General features: G+C 39.2%; 1 long non-coding RNA gene across 1 annotated transcript in view; it reads right to left on the bottom strand.

Annotated features, from left to right (window-relative positions):
• Nucleotides 1-303: 303 nt before the first annotated feature.
• The window catches only part of LOC149119973 (uncharacterized), a 30432-nt gene continuing 19209 nt past the window's right edge, over nucleotides 304-11526 (bottom strand). The window contains exon 3 of the long non-coding RNA XR_016227076.1: nucleotides 304-442. This is a non-coding gene — a long non-coding RNA (uncharacterized LOC149119973). The remainder of the gene's footprint in view (nucleotides 443-11526) is intronic.

Raw genomic sequence — 11526 nt, 5'->3', positions numbered from 1 at the left:
ATTCTGACTTTCAAATAATATAAATAAATCTTTAAAAAATTCTTTTGGCAAATAGATGAAGCTATTTGTTATACATTTCAAATAAATAGCAAACATACTAGAAAAATATATTGAATAAAATTTAAGCAACTCATAGCTATACACAGAAATTTCTCACCATAACAACATAGCAACCACTAAATTTCCAAATTCAATTTTCCACAACTTAGAATCTTTAACTCCAGAAGGAGTACAAAATTGACAGAACAGTGGCCTATGTATCAGGATACCTAATGCTAATACAGAATTATCCCTGCCACAACTTACCTATGTGACCTTGAACAATTCACTTTACTTCTCTGGGCTTGGCATTTAGCATCCTCATGTGATAAAGGAGGCTTGGATAAGATCAGTTGTACTCTATCTTGAGACTTCAATGATCTCTCAGTTTCCAAACAGGCACCTTAAGGGAAAGTAAACCTTTAGATCAAAGCTTACATTTTTAAATCTAAATATATTTTAAACTGTTTCTACAACTAGTACAAAACAACACATTCAAATGTGTACCATGCCACTTTTCAATATTTGGGAATAATTAATGCATCATTTTAGAGCATTGTCTTGAGGCCAGTGCTGTGGTGTAGCTAGTAAAGCCACTGCATGCAGTGGGGGCATCCCATATGGAGGCCGGTTCAAGTCCAGGCTGCTCCATTTTCCATTCAGCTGTCTGCTATAGCCTGGGAGAGCAGTAGGAAGTTAGTTGGCCCAAGTCCTTGGGCCCCTGAATCTGCATGGGAGACCCTGAAGAGGTCCTGGCTCCTGGTTTCAGATTGGCATATCTCTGACCTTTTAGGTCATCTGGGGAGTGAAAAAGCAGATGGAGGAACTCTCTCTCTTCCTCTTGTTCACTATCTGTGTAACTCTGACTTCCAAATAAATAAATAAATAAATCTTTTAAAAAATCAAAAGAATATTGTCTGGCACACAGTGAACCACTAAGTACAAGATATTATTAGTAATATTAGATTGAAATATTGAAATAAACTAGGCAATAAGCCTTAAGATGCAAATTAATACCAAGAAATATAATCTCAAATTTCTGTGTTCAACAAGGTAGTCTCTTTTCACTACTAACTTTATACTAAATAAGATATTTTGATATTTTGTTAAGAGTAAATTTATCGGGGGCCAGCGCCGTGGCTCACTTGGTTAATTCTCCACCTGTGGTGCTGGTATCCCTTATGGGCAAAGTGTTCTAGTCCTGGTTGCTCCTCTTTCAGTCCAGCTTTCTGCTATGGCCCGGGAAGGCAGTAGAGGATGGCCCAAGTGCTTGGGCCCTGCACCCGGATGGGAGACCAGGAGAAAGCACCTGACTCCTGGCTTTGGATGGGCACAGCTCCAACTGTGGCAGCCATCTGGGGACTGAACCAATGGAAGGAAGGCCTTTCTGATTTCTCACTGTATATAACTCTACCTGTCAAATAAAAAAAATTATTAGTTTTTCATAAAAACTGCAGTATTGAAAAAGTTCTAAAATCCCTCTAATTCTAAATGTCTGTGACTGCTAACTCATTAGCACATATTGCATTCTTTACATCTGGGTAATCATGACAATTCACTTTTAAATGATTAACAGATCTGCTGTTATATATAAATACATGCTTTTCCGAAAATCATACAATAAGCAGGCTACATACTTTACTTCAAGTAGAACTGCCATATCCAGTCCTACAATTGTAAATAAGACAGTTTCAATTGTTCAGCATTATCAATTATAAATTCCAATCGTGTAGCAATACTCATAAGAATTTAGGGGGCCGATGCTGTGGAGTAGCAAGTAGAGCTGTGGCTTGCAGTGCTGACATTCCAATTGGGTGCCAGTTCAAGTCCTGGCTACTCAAATTACTATCCATCTTTTTAGGCAAGTAAGACTTACTATCCAGCAGTAGAGGATGGCCCAGGCCCTTGGGCTCCTGCACCTGCATAGGAGACCCAAAAGAAGCTGCTGGCTCCTGGCTTTGGATTGGCAGAGCTCCAGCCATTGTGGCCAAATGGGGAGTGAACCAGCGGTTGGAAGACTGCTCTCTCTCTCTCTCTCTCCTTCTCTGTGTAACTCTGATTTTCAAGTAAAATAAATGAATCTTTTTTTAAAAAGGATGAAATAAAAAGGAAGATGAAGATTACAAAATTGTTTAATTTTTTTAATAAATATAAATTTCCAAAGTACAGCTTTTGGATTACAGTGGCTTCCCCTCCCCCAAAACATCCCTCCCACCCATAATCCTCCTATTTCCTGCTTCCTCTCCCATCCCAGAAGATTACAAAATTGTATGAAGGACATTTGTACAGTAAACAAATATACTGATTTCCAATGCAATATTTGAATACTTGAAGCAGGAAGGCTAAGTACTTCTTTGCCAAAATAACATGTTTTCTCCAGTGTAAAACCCATTTGCCATCCCAATACACAAAGGGATTTGGGGCAAGAAGGAAAAAAGAAGTCCACACATGCAGAAATTTTAAGCAAAACAAAATAGAGAATGTATTTAGTTTCATGTAAATCACATGAGAATTAATAGTATTCTACCAATTTGCAACAAATATTTTTAACTTTAATGAATGAATGAACTTTCAGTTACATAGCAGGAAACTTCTACCCTCTCCCATAAAACTGAAAGAGAAATTTTTTAAAAGTAAAAACTGATGAAAGAATTCTGCAATACATGTTAATGTTAAGTAGCCCAGCAGAGTTTATTTAGAAATACAAACACACACACAGAAAATAAATACATTAAAATCTTACTGAATAGTCCAGTAATAGTTCAGGATCCAATATGTGTGCAAAAGATTCTGGATTTCCCAGTCACTTTGTATAGGAAATGATGTGCTTTGCTATGTAGCATGTAACTTTAGATTCCTGAACACCTCCACTTTGCTTCTTACCCTGAGTCCCAGCAAATACAGGAACACAGCTGTTGAGTCATTCATTTTCTGGATTTGGGAATATCAAAGAATTAATGAGTATAGAAAGTTGTACAGCAAAGACCAAGAATATCCAAGGGAGGTCAGGAAAATCAATTGAACAAGTCAAAATACTATGAATGTATACTGAATGCTCTGTTTTTCATATGTCTTACTTACCTAAAAAGACATGAGGGCTATTGCTCTCTCTCTTAATACAACTAAGGAGAAGATATCACCAATGCTCAAGAAAAATGAATACACAGCAGAGCTAATACAAAATCCCAAAATTCCAAAATAGAAAAACTGGATATGCACTCCTTACACACACCCTGAAGTGGCAATGAAGTAGAACAAATCTAAAATTAGAAAAAAATCTTTTTTTAAAGATTTATTTATTTATTTTAAAGTCAGAGTTGCACAGAGAGAGGCAGAGAAGAGAGAGGGGTCTTCCATCCACTGGTTCTCTCCCCAGTTGGCTGCAATGGCCAGAGTTGTGCCAATCCAAAGCCAGGAGCAAGGAGCTTCTTCCAGGTCTCCCACATGGGTGCAGGGGCCCAGGACTTGGGCCATCTTCTACTGCTTTCCAGGCTATAGCAGAGATCTGGATCCATATGAGCTGCCAGCACTGCAAGTGGTGGCTCTACCCACTATGCCACACCACTGGCCCCGAAAATTCTTGTCAAATTAAGAACATTTAACCTTTGTTTTAGAGTGCATTATTAAAATATCTAAACTGGGGGAATACATAATTTCTTTCTTTAGAAATCAGAAGAGAAAAAGAACACTTCAAGCCTACTGTGACACCACACAGAAGGAATGGAGAATCATGATCTCAATTAGCCTAGGGACAGAATAAAAGGGAGGGAAATAGGAACAACAGAATTAAGATGAATAAGCTTTGACAGCTGAGGGAATCTGAATGTAAAGAAAAGGCATGCAGTTAACTGAAACAATAGAGATAATTCTGAGAGGAAAAAACATTGTTAAGTCATATTAATGGGGCCAGAGCTGTGACTTAGTAAAGTAAAAAAAAAAATCTAAAATTTGTTTTTAAATTATATAATTAAAAAAGATTAAAAAAAGATGTTCAATCTTAAGTCTCTACAGCATAAGATATACATCAATTTTCCCAGGTTCTATTTGCATTTATTAACAAAGTTTCATGGGTATAATCACTAAAGTGGCTCCAATAAGTCTTTTTATAAAAATTATTTTTTATTTTGACAGGCAGAGTGGACAGTGAGAGAGACAGAGAGAAAGGTCTTCCTTTTTCTGTTGGTTTACCCCCTAGTGACCGCTGCCGCCAGTGTGCTGTGGCTGGCACATGGCGCTGATCCAAAGCCAGGAGCCAAGTGCTTCCTCCTGGTCTCCCATGCAGGTACGGGGCCCAAGCACTTTGGCCATCCTCCATTGCACTCCTGGGCCATAGCAGAGAGCTGGACTGGAAGTGGAGCAACTGGGACAGAATCTGGCTCTCCCAGCAGGACTAGAACTTGGTGTGCCTGCACCGCAGGTGGAGGATTAGCTTATTGAGCCATGGAGCCTGCCTCCAATAAGTCTTAACCTGGGATGCAACTAAATTTAACAAGGATACTCAATAGGAATTTTAGAAGAATTCCAAAATATGTATCAGAATAAAAATAAATACTTTACTTGGTACATCTCATTTTAACTATACTATTGTCTAAATTTCCAAATATCAGATGTACTAAAAAAATCCCCAAAGCAGCAGAGTTGGTCCGACATGATGAGGAATAAAATAAAGAAAATGAGAATTCGCAGATCCCAGATTAAAATAACCAAGAAGGCCGAATAAAAGAAAACTCAATGTCTTCATACACTAACATTTATTACCTCAGATTTATTTAACAAAAAGGTGATTATTCCAGCTACATCCCATTAGGTAGCCCAATTTTACCTGCTAAATCCATTTAAAAAAAGCACCTCATGATATATTACTAAAATCATATTGCTATATGCCATCCACCATGTCCACTGTACCTTATACCTAATGTTAACAGATCTGATGAAAATCAGTAGATAAATGATGTGTCTTAACCACGTGTGGGAAATGTCTTTTGTTCAACGTTTTTCCAAAAACCCCTCAGTCTCAGTTTGCCTTCACCTTGAAAAGACACTTCTGAGGTTTACTAATCAGTCCAGCTTCTTCGGGCCTCCCTCCAATGAAAGGGGCTAAAATCCATCAAAATAAACTCTAGGCACTGTCCTTGTGCTCCCAGTGACTTTTTCACTCTAGGGGCTCACAAACCTTCTAAATTCTTTAGATCACCTGTGATGTCCATTAGTTCTCAAAGACTATGATGCAAGTAATTTCCCCTCTTGGAACCTTGTTATTAACTGTGCTGTATGAGAAATGAAGTCTCCTACACACCTTGTGCTTACGATTCTCCAAACCATGTTGCCTGCTAGGACTTTGGCCATGAATATAGGACAGCAATACCTGAACATGATTACTGAGATCTCCTTAATAAAGGATAGACTGGGGCCAGCACTGTGGTGCAGTGGTGTAATCCTTTACCTGCAGTGCTGGCACCCCATATGAGCACCAGTTCTAGTCCCCATTTCTCCTTTTCCCATCCAGCTCTCTGCAATAGCCTGGGAAAGCAGTAGAAGCTGTTCCAAGTGCTTTGGTCCCTGCCAAAATGTGGGAGACCTGGAAGCTCCTAGCTCAGATTGGCCCAGCTGCAGACATTGCAGTCATTAGGGGAGTAAATGAGCATATGGAAGACCTTTCTCTCTGTCTCTTCCTCTCACTGTCTGTAAGTACACCTGTCAAATACGTAAATAAATTCTATATATATATATATTTACATTTATTTATATATATTTATGTATATAAATATATTCATATATAAAATATATTATGCTTTATCATATATTATATAATATATAATAATTATAAACAGATAATATTATATAATGTATTATAACTATTATATATATCATATATATATATATTATTGAGATGACTTCAATAGCCAGAGTGTGGCCAGGTTGAAGCCAGGAGCTCCTCCTCCAATGTGTGTGGCAGCAACCCAGGCACTTGGACCATCTTTCACTGGTTTTTCAATCCATTGGTATGGAGCTGGATCAGAAATAATTATATATTTATATATAAATAAATCCATATATAATATTTATATATAATTATATATTATATATTTATGATAATTATATGTAATTCTATATTATGTATAGAAATATATAATATATATTATAATATATAAATATATATATGATGGATCAAAATGCGGCATTCTCCATTTGGCAGAAGAGACAGGCTCCAATATCTACTGTCTATGTCAGTATGTCAGTATAATGCAGGAGGTAACCCCTCTACCAAATAAGAAAAGCTATTTCAGTTCAGCTGGACATCATTCTGCTGACTGTTGACCTTATTACTGTTAGTCTGGATGCTTTCATTGGTTGCAATCCAGAGACCCAATTTTCCCATAGATATAAACATCAGCAAACATGAAAATTGGGTAAGAAAAGCTTAAACTGAGAGTTATGATTAATAACTATTTTAACAAAATTTCTCAGAACCCATCTAATCCAAACCTTGGACAATTGGGAGCTGTTGTACTTGGCCCACCCATAATTGAAATGGATTCTAAATCCTTCAACTGCAAGGAGAGTATCATAGACATTAATGCTCCAAACGGATCCAGTTCCCTGCTAATGTGTCTGGAAAAGCAGCACAGGGTGACTCAAATATTGGGGCTCCTGCACCCATGTGAGAGACCTGGAAGAAGCCCCTGGCTCCTGATATCAGTCTGGCCTAGCCACAGTCACTGCAGCCATTTGAGGAGCGAACAAACCAGGAGGAAGATCCATCTCTCCCACTCTCTCTTTCTAGTGCTGCCTTTCAAATTCATAAATAGACCTTTAAGAAAGTCGATCACTTCAATAAATTTGTCATTGCTCAGTCATGATTACTTTTACTACCTTAAATTCTTTTTCAAAAGATTTATTTATTGGAAAGGCAGAAAGAGGAGCTGGTGGTTGTGGTGCAGTGGACAAAGTTGCTATCTGTTACATTGGCATCCTCTACGTGCACCAGTTCAAGTACCAGCTATTCCATTTCTGATCCAGCTCCTTACCAATGGACTGAAAAAGCAGGGAAAGTTGGCCCAAGTGGCTGGGATGCTGCCACGCACATCGGAGGAAAAGCTCCTGGCTTCAACCTGGCCACACTCTGGCTATTAAAGTCATCTCAAAAATGAATTAGGTGGTGGAAGATTTCTGTCTCTCCCTCTCTCTGTAACTCTTTCAAATAAGTAATTAAATATTTTAATATGATAAAAAATGGCAGAGAGACACAGAGACAAAGAGAGAAGGAAAGAGAAGCAGAGAGATCTCCAATCTGCTGGTTCACTTTCTATATGGCTACCACTGTGCAAGACCAGGTTTCAAGTCCCCATTGAGGTTACAGTTCTCCAAATTAGATGACAAGAAGGAAAGAATTTGAGCTATTATCCATTGCTTCCCAGGGATATTAACATGAAACTGATTTGGAAGTGGAGTACCCAAAACTCAGATTAGCACTGCAATATATGATGCGGGCATCTGTTGTGATGGTTAACAAATTGGAAAACCTAGAGGAAAAATCAACAGATTCCTGGACATACACAATATACCAAAATTGAGTCATGAAGACACATAGAAAAGCTAAACAAATCAAAAACCAAGACAGAGATTGGATGAGTAATAAAGACCCTCCCAACAAGGAAAAGTCCAGGATCAGACAGCCTCACTATTGAATTCTACAAGTCTTTTAAAGAACTAATGCTTCTCAAACTATTCAACACAATTGAGAGAGAGACAATCCTCTCAAACTTCTTCTATTAATCTGACAATGACTCATTCTATCATTTATTTATACATAATGTTGAGAAAATCAGAAGTATTTGTTAGGACTTCTGCTAAAATGCACTAGATTTATAATTTTTAAATACATCTTTCCTAGATGTAATGCAGTCCTTTGCTACTTTAGAGTATCAGAAATTTAAAATGTTGGACTGGTGCTGTGGTGGAGCAGGTTAACACCCTCGCCTGAAGCTCCAGCATCCCATATGGGGGCCGGTTCAATACTCAGCTGCTCCACTTCTGATCCTGCTCTCTGCTATGGCCTGGGAAAGTAGTAGAAGATGGCCCAAGTCCTTGGGCCCCTGTACCCATCTGGGAGACCTGGAACTAGCTCCTGGCTCCTGGCATCGGATCAGCACAGCTCTGGCAGTTGCAATCAATTAGGGAGTGAACATCAGATGGAAGACCTCCCTCTTTCTCTCTGGTTCTCCTCTCTGTCTGTAACTCGACTTGTAAATAAATAAATAAATAAATCTTTAAAACAATTAAGAAATTTAAAAAGGGAAAAGTTTTTAAAAAATGTATTTATTTATTGTGAGGCAGAGTGACAGATATAGAGAGGAAGAGAAAGAGAGGTCTTCTATCCACTGGTTCACCCCTAAATGGCCAGAATGGCTGGAGCTGGGCCGATCTGAAGCCAGGTGCCAGAAGCCAGGAGTCAGCAGCTTCCTCCAGGTCTCTCACATGGGTGCAGGGGCCCAAGCACTCAGGGCATATTCCACTGCATTCCTAGGCCATTAGCAAAGAGCTGGATTGGAAGTGCAGGAGCAGGGACTCAAACTGGTGCCCATGTGGGATGCTGGTGCTGCAGGTGGATGCTTAATCTACTATGCCACAGAGTGGGCCCAGTGAATGGTTTTAGGAAGACATCTTTCATGTAGACTAGGCTGCAATATTGCAAGGTAAGGTTTAGCTTTTATTTCCACACATCAGTATTCATCTTTTAGCAACTATAAATACTGAATATCATACATATAGACATAAATATAGGTAACTGCAGATTTTGTTGTCATTCTTTCTAATTCTCTTTTAATGTCTGCTAATAGGCCATCTTATGGATTATTATATTGATGTTATCTGTACACAACCATCAGGCATTTCCACTGTTGAATGTGTTTATGTGTACAGGTAGTTTTGTTTGTGTGTACATGAATGCACATTAGATGGAGATAGCACTGACAGTAATAATGTGAGAAATCCTAATGCTGATTTCAAACTTTCTATCCTCCGCAGAGATGGCTGTCATTGAAGTAGACCACAGGGCCCCTTTGCTGTTGTGGACTGAAATGTGCCTCCCTAAAACTCAAACACTGAAGTGCTAACCACCAACATAACTCTACCTGAAGAAAGTGCTTTTAAGCAGATCAAATGATAGATGTGTCTGTCACATCAGAGAAGGGCTTCTGGAAAAATCGAGCCTATTAGCACCTTGATCTGATATTTTCAAGCTCTACAACTCTGAGAAGTAAAATTCCATGATTTAAATCATATTCTCTGTGGTATTTTCTTAGCAAATTAATATATCCTCATTTCTGCTAGCATTTTCTGCTGTCATCTAGAAGGTCCTCGTGATTAACAGAGAAATATAGAAAGTAAAAACTATGATTTTAGATTACCAAGCACCTACTAACATAAAAAAGATATCCCAGAAGCAACCTACTACCATCCTCCAGGACCCAGAAAAAAAAAAATACAGGAATGAGTCAAGTTGTGGGGCAGTAGAAAAGTGAATAATGAAAGATCACAGCAGAAGTAAATAAGGAAGGGTTTGATGCTGTGGTGTAGTAGGTTAATGCCTTGTCCTGCTGTGCATGTATCCCATATGTTGTTGCTCGAAGACCAGGTTCTCCACTTCCAATCCAGCTCCCTACTAATGCACCTGGGAAATTGGTGGAAGATGGACCATGTTCTTGGGTGCTGGCACCCACATGAGAGACTTGGAAGAAGCATCTGGCCTTTCAAATAAAGAAATCTTAAAAAAAATAGAAGCAGTGTTAGCACTGTTGGAAAAACAGACACATAGTTCAATGGAAAAAATAGGCAGCTGAAATAAACTGACTTTTCTACAGCCAACCCCTATTTAATAAAGGAAAGAAAACAAACAGGAGAAAGAAGAATCCCCTTAGCAAATGGTTTAAAGGAAAGTGATTATCCATATGTAGAAGCCTGAAAAGATACCCCAACACCTCATACACTATGTAAAAGCAACTCAAGGTTAATTAAAAGTCTAAATATAAAACCAAAACCTTGAGAGCTTGTTTTGAGGTTCTAGCAGGGGAGCGCAGCTACTCGTATACCCTTGACCGAAGACCGGTCCTCCTCTAGCGGGGAAGGTCGTCCTCTTCGACCCAGCACGCAGCTTCAGGAGGGACGCACATGGAGTGGTGAGGGAGGAAGGGGACACCCGCCTAGCCAGCCAGATCAGCCGAATCAACCCTGGCGATCAATGGGGTGACAGATGTCGCAGCCAGATCGCCCTCACATCCTGAGTTCATGCCGGAGCTGAGGGAAGGAAGCAATGCCGTCAGATCTGGCCGCTCTGCAGGAGTCTGAGGAACAACTCACACCAGGTGGCCGCCGTTCCGTCGTCATGGGTAAAGGAGACCCCAACAAGCCAAGGGGCAAAATGTCCTCCTATGCCTTCTTCATGCAGACGTGCCGGGAAGAGCACAAGAAGAAACACCCTGACTCTTCGGTCAATTTCGCAGAATTCTCTAAGAAATGCTCGGAGAGATGGAAGACCATGTCTGCAAAGGAAAAGTCCAAGTTTGAAGATATGGCAAAAAGTGAAAAAGCTCGTTATGACAGGGAGATGAAAAATTACGTTCCTCCCAAGGGTGATAAGAAGGGAAAGAAAAAGGATCCCAATGCTCCTAAAAGACCACCATCTGCCTTCTTTCTCTTTTGCTCTGAACATCGCCCAAAGATCAAAAGTGAACACCCTGGCCTGTCCATTGGGGACACTGCAAAAAAATTGGGTGAGATGCGGTCTGAACACTCAGCCAAAGATAAACAACCATATGAACAGAAAGCAGCTAAGCTAAAGGAGAAATATGAAAAGGATATTGCTGCATACCGTGCCAAGGGCAAAAGTGAAGCGGGAAAGAAGGGCCCTGGTAGGCCCACAGGCTCAAACAAGAAGAATGAACCTGAAGATGTGGAGGAAGAAGAGGAAGAAGAAGAAGATGAAGATGATGAGGAAGAGGATGAAGATGAAGAATAAATGGCTATCCTGTAATGATGAGTGTGGAGTGTGCGTGTGTGCTCAGGCAGTTGTTTTGCTGAGAATGTGAATTCAAGTGCAGCTCAATATTAGCTTCAGTATAAAAAAACTGTACAGATTTTTGTATAGCTGATAAGATTCTTTGTAGAGAAAATACTTTTTTTAAAAAATGCAGGTTGTAGCTTTTTGAGGGGCTACTACATACAGTTAGATTTTAAAGCTTCTGATGTTGAATGTTCCTAAATATTTAATGGTTTCTTTAATTTCTTGACTTGTGTATGGTAGCGCAGCAAAGTTGTAGGAATTAGTATCATTTGTAAATTTGGATTTTTTGTTAGGATGTTGCATTCTGTGTTGTTTTTTTAAAAAAAATTTTGTAATAAAATTATGTATGTTAAAAAAAAAACCCAAAACCTAAGTAAACATATGAGAAACTGTAAAACATTAGCAGAGACAACAGTTTGCATAAG

The sequence above is a fragment of the Oryctolagus cuniculus genome, chromosome 21, assembly GCF_051225735.1.
Source record: "Oryctolagus cuniculus isolate XC-2025 breed Fujian yellow rabbit chromosome 21, ASM5122573v1, whole genome shotgun sequence".
Classification (NCBI taxonomy): Eukaryota; Metazoa; Chordata; class Mammalia; order Lagomorpha; family Leporidae; genus Oryctolagus; species Oryctolagus cuniculus.
This window is presented reverse-complemented; position numbering and strand designations above follow the sequence as displayed.